The sequence below is a fragment of the Aedes albopictus genome, chromosome 3 (assembly GCF_035046485.1).
Source record: "Aedes albopictus strain Foshan chromosome 3, AalbF5, whole genome shotgun sequence".
NCBI classification, from domain to species: Eukaryota; Metazoa; Arthropoda; class Insecta; order Diptera; family Culicidae; genus Aedes; species Aedes albopictus.
In genome coordinates, this window is record NC_085138.1 from 2,782,111 (window position 1) to 2,788,110 (window position 6,000).

Here is a 6,000-nt window from a genome sequence, read left to right on the forward strand (position 1 = left end):
ATATTTTTTTGCTGTGAAAGGCCAATTCCGACGGGACACCCGGAATCGGTTCTGAAACACTACTGGTAGTTTTTAATGTGATGTGCAAATATTTCCTAGCAAACCATCCATCAGGTCATCGGAAAAGGCACTATTTAATGAGTTGCATGTATGGGTTTGGTTCACATTTACATTTGGCCACTTCCGGCGAAATACCCTAAACCGGTTTCGGTACACTAGCTGCAATCTGAGATGTGGTCTGAGACTATTTTCTTGCTGACCTTTCTTCAGGTTATCGAAAAAGCCGCTATTTTATGTGCCGCATGCCTCGGTTTGGTGGCCTTCTATATTTGAGCACTTCTGACGGGACACTCGGAACCGGTTCTGGGACACTACTGGTTTTCTCAAATATGATCTGAGTTTTTTTTCTTGTTAACCGTTAATCAGGTTACCTGAAAAGTCATTTGGTGTGTTGCATGAATAGGTTTGGTTCTCTTTTAATTTGGCCACTTCCGGTGAGACCTCCAGAACCGGATCCGGTTATGCCAAATATGATCTGAAACTATTTTCTTAATGATGATTAACCTGGGCTTCAGTGTCTTGTACTTGACTCGACTAGTTGAGGTCAAGTTGAGGTCGAAATACGTATCTGTCAAAGGAAGCAAATTCTTAGTGGAATCCAAAAGAACAGTACTTTTTTCTTTTTACTTAATATTTTCTTGCTAATCGTTCATCAGGTTACCCAAAGAACCGTGGATCGATGTACCGCATGCATCGATTTGGTTTATTTTTATGTATGGCTACTTCTGGCAGGACACCCGGAGCCGACTCTGGAAAACTACTAGGATTTTTAAATGTGATCTGAGCCTATTTTCTTGCAAATCCTTCATGAGGTTATAGAATAAGCCACGGTATGATGTGTCGGATGCATGAGTTTGGATCATTTTTATATTCGGCCACTTCCGGCGGGACACCCGGAACCGGTTACGGAACACTGCCGCTTCAGATTTGGTCTGAGACTATTGTCCTGCTTACCATTCATCAGCTCATTGAAAATGCTGGGGTTTAATGTGTCGTATGCATGAGTTTCCTTTACCTAAAAGAAATCTTGTGCAAACCGGTCTTGAGAGACTCTTGAAGGAATATCTGAAGAAAGTTCTGGAAAATTTTCTTTAAGAAAATCTTGAAAATATCAATAGAATCCGGTGATGGAGTACAGGGTGCGGCAGGAAAAAATGCGAAAAGTTCAAGGCATTATTACACGTTAAATATGGGATATATATGACTATTTTTTCATGACAGTGTATCAGTTAATGTCTATATTCTAGCACTGCAAAATAAAAATGAACATATTTGATGTTTAACATGTGATAATGTAAGCCTCATAAGCGGGAATCAATAAAGTGCGCGCCCAATGGTCATTAAAGAAAATGACTATAACATTACAAAAATTAGCATAAATTCGATGAACAACCAGACCATACTGATCCAGAGCCATGTAGTTTCACATGCTAGATGAAATAAGTACATATATTTGATGATATTGCAGAGAAAATTAAGAATTTTGTTTTATCAGATACGAAATTTGGCGACCTGTGTACTTTTCTGCGGTTTGAAAATTCTGATTGTCTTCAGCTTCAGGCGCCGCCCTGTAAAGGTTAGTGACCAAAATGGGAAAATTTTTAATTTACTTTTCAGAAAACTAGCCTATTAGAGATCATGGAACGTTGAAACATAGATTGGTTAACGTCAAATGGACGAAAATGAGGTTTGAAGTTGAAAAACACTTTCGCATTTTTTCCTGCCGCATACTGTATCTGGAAAAATAACGTGGTGGATTTTGAAACAAAATTTCTAAGGCAATTCTGGAAGAAATCTATAGAAGATTTCTTCAAGGAATTCTTAAATAAACTCAAGGACAATGTATTTGGAGTACATAGCTCAAATTTTCTAGAGCACCGTTTTTTGGAACCGTTGAACGGATTTGGATGAAAATGCATCACGCTGTTGACAACCACTGAACAATTAGCATAATGCATTTTCAGCCATATCATTTCAATGGTTCTTAAAAACGGTGCTCTAGAAAATTTGAGCTATGAACTCCGAATACCTTGTCCTTAAGGTGAAATATCATAAAGACTTTTTGAAGGAATTTCCAGGGGTATTTGTAAAGGAATCTATGTAGGAATTTCTGAAGAAAACTTTGGAAGAATATCTGAAGAAGTTTGTGGAAGGATTTCTAATGAAAACCTTGAACAAAATGTTTGGAGGAATTCTCAACTATTATTTTCTATAGGATTCGCTAAAAGCATTTCTAAAGCAGTTCACGGATGATGTCCTAAAAGAATTCACGTACAAATTTCTGAAAAAAAAATCTATGCTTTTCTAGAAGAATGTTTGAAGAAACATCTTGAGGATCCTCTAGTGGAAATTGTGCAAGATTTTCTAGAGATAAGGTAGATGTTATAAAACAACTTTCAAAAAGAATCCGCGGAAGACTTCCTGAAAGGAACTCCTGTAGGATTTTCTTAAAAAATACATTTAGCAATTTCGGAGTCCAAGTCCAAGAAAGGAGTTCATAAATAAATTTCTGAGATAAATAATCTCTACAAAATGTTGGAGAAAATTCCGAAGAAAACTCTGAATCATCTGAAGGATTCGTAGGAAGAAACTTTCAGGAAAATCAGAGAAATTCTGCATACCTGGCCAAATTCATAAAAATTATCATTCATAAGGATTTCTGAAGAAATTCATGGGAAGTTTTCCATGAAAGATTTTTAAAAAAATAGATAAATTTCGGATGAATAACTAGTGAAATATCTGTAGAAATTCCTGCAGACAATTTTTGAATAAATCTTTGATAGATCATAGAGGAATTTCTTAAAGAGTTTGTGGGATAAATTTTGAATAATATCTTTAAAAAATCCTGGACGAATTTCTGAAACATGGGAAAAATCGTTAGTGGGTTACCTATGCTTAGCAGAAAAAATTTCCAATACGTGTTATAACTCTATGTTTGTGGGAGCGCAGAAAGATCAGAAAAATCATGCGGGTGATTTTACTAGGGCGAAATAGAAGTTCACCAGTGTACAAAATGCGATTTTCCTGGCAATTTGAGGAAGCAAAAGTTTATGAAATATTTTTTTCTTATTTTATGTGCAAAAATATAGAATATTCACAAAGGGACTCCTGCATGAAAAATACTCCAGGAAGAACGCCTAGGGGAACCTCTGAGGAATACCTGAAGGAAATCCTGGAAGAACTACTGGAGGAATCACTGATGAAACTCCACGAGAAATTACATTAGAACTTAGTAAAAAAAAACCTGATAGAACTCACAAGAAGAAGTCACAGAAGATATTTCAGATGGAATCGCTGGGTGAATTTCATGAGAAACCTCTGAAGGAACCCCGAAGGATTTCTTTTAATCTATTACAGAAAAAAAAACTCTCCATAGGGATCCTGAACCTGAATGAATTCTTGAGGAAACTGCTGATAAATTTCAAAAATAAATTCACGGAGGAGTTCCTGAAAAGGGTTTTAATGTAGTTCCTGAAAGATTTCAAGCAAAAATTCCTGCAAGAATCCTGGAAATTCCAGGAGAGATTCATGAAAACTTCCTGGGTGAATCAATGAACACACTCCGGGAGAGGGTTTCTGAAGAGTTGTTTAGGAGATCCTAAAGGTTTTCCTGAAAAAAAATCCCTGGAATTACCCTGAAGGATTTTTTTAAATTTATTTACATTCGTGTGTTTCAATTTGGATCTAGTTCTTCACATCCCTAAAAGAGTTCCTGGAATTCCAAAAAAACGCTCAAGGAACTCCAGGCGAAATACCAGGAAGGAAAAACCCTTCAAAAAGTTCCTGGAAGAATGCCTGAAGGAAGTCTAGCAGGATTTCATCAAAGAGTTCCTGGAGAAATTCCTGAGAAAATTTGAGAAGAAATCCTGGAAAAGTTCCTGAAGAAGTAAAAATTTAAAAAAAAATTCCAGGAAAAATCCCTGAAAAAATTCTTGTGGAATTCAAGAACAAAATCCTAGAGGAATGTCTGAAATAATTCCTGGATAAATTACTAAGAAAGTTCCTGGTGGATTTTATCCTGAAGTATTTTATGAAGATTTTCGTCCTGCTGATATCCATGGGCGAAACTACGGATTTTTGCCAGGGGGTGCACCATAAACAAATATTCATTAGTTCATCCATTCATCATTCATCGCCCCATATCTCACAGCAATGCATTCAAATTCTAGGGGGTGCCGGGCACCCCCGGTAGTTTCGCCTATGCTGATATCCCTGATGGAGTTTCTGGGGGAATCCCTGAAGCATTCCAGGAGAAATTTCTGGATGAGATTATAGAGAAATATCTGAAGGAATTCATTGAGGAATCCCTTAAACAGTTTCTAAATCCTGGACAAATCTCTGATGAAGTTCATGGAGAAATCATTAGAATTCCTGGATAAATATCTCCAGCAATTCCAGGATAAGTCCCTCAAGGATTTCCATGAAAATCCCTAAATAAATTTAAGAAGTAATTCTTTGAGCAATTCCCTTGAAATTCCTGAAGAAATCACGGAAAGAGTTCCAAGAGGACTCCCTGAAGGAATTCCTTTAGACATACATAAATGATTTCCGATATTTCTTAAGAATTCATGAAGAAATTCATGGAAGAGTCCTTGCACATATTTCAAAAGGATTTCCTGGAGGATTCCCTGGAATCGCTCAAGGAACTTCAAGAGAAATTATGCAAGAATCACTGAAGAATTTCCTAAAGGAAACCATGAGGAAAATTCTTTGATGAATCCTTTACGGAATTTCTGGTGGGATTCAAGGCAAATTTAGTGGAGGAATCTCTGAAAGAACTTCTACAAGAATCCTTAAATTAACACCAGGAGAATCCTCTAACAGAACTTTTTAAGGAATTTTCTAAGGAACTCCGGAGTAAATTCCTGGAGGGATCCTAGAAGAAAATCGTGGAAGAATTTATGAAGGAACTATTTTTTTTTTATTTTTATTTCATTTTAATTTTAATTTTAATTTAATTTTACTAAAATCTTCTGACAGCACTTCTGGAGAATTTCCTGTAAAAGCTCTTGGAGTATTGACAGATTTTCGTTTGGAAAAGCACCACTCTGGAAAACTTCTAACCAAGGATGAGATATTTTACGGAATTTCATGGAAAATATGTCATGCCATTTTTCAATTTCTACCATTTCCGATGTAAGTTTCCGTCTGTTTGCTTTACCAATCCATAACGGTGATTAGTTATGGAGAAATAATGATTTCGTCGGTAAACATTTATTACTAGGGACAGAGGAATTAGCAAATAACAAAATTACATTTTCCATTCCTGCTTCTAACAGCTTCTTACCATGCCCTGCATAGATCTTTATCTTTCATATGGGTCCAATTTATCCCTCGCGGCTTTGAAGCAATCATTGCAGATTGTTCATCGTCTTAAAAAGCAAGTAAAAGTAATATTGAAATGTTTTGCCTTTCTCGTACACCAAGGTGTACCGAAAGGCTATATGTTCACTCCAAAAACGAAAATTTGATAGAGCCTCCGGAGAGGTCAAGTGTTATATACCAATCCACTCAGCTCGACGAGTTGAGATGATGTCTGTGTGTGTGTGTGTGTGTGTGTGTGTGTGTGTGTGTGTGTGTGTGTGTGTGTGTGTGTGTGTGTGTGTGTGTGTGTGTGTGTGTGTGTGTGTGTGTGTGTGTGTGTATGTATGTGTGTGCGTATGTGTGTGTGTGTGTATGTACAAAAAATGTCACCTAACTTTTAGATAGTAAACATCAACCGATTTTAACGGCCGACGGTTCATTCGACGCGGAATCTGGTCCCATTGTTTCCTATTGAAAATGGTTCGGATTGGTCCAGCCATTCCGGAGTTATGGCCATTTAGGTGTTCTGGATCGGTACCCCAGGAAGGGGCTGCATATGAAAATGCAACAAACCCATGCATGCGACCCATCAAACCACGGCATTTTCGATTATCTGATGAACGGGAAGTAGGAAAA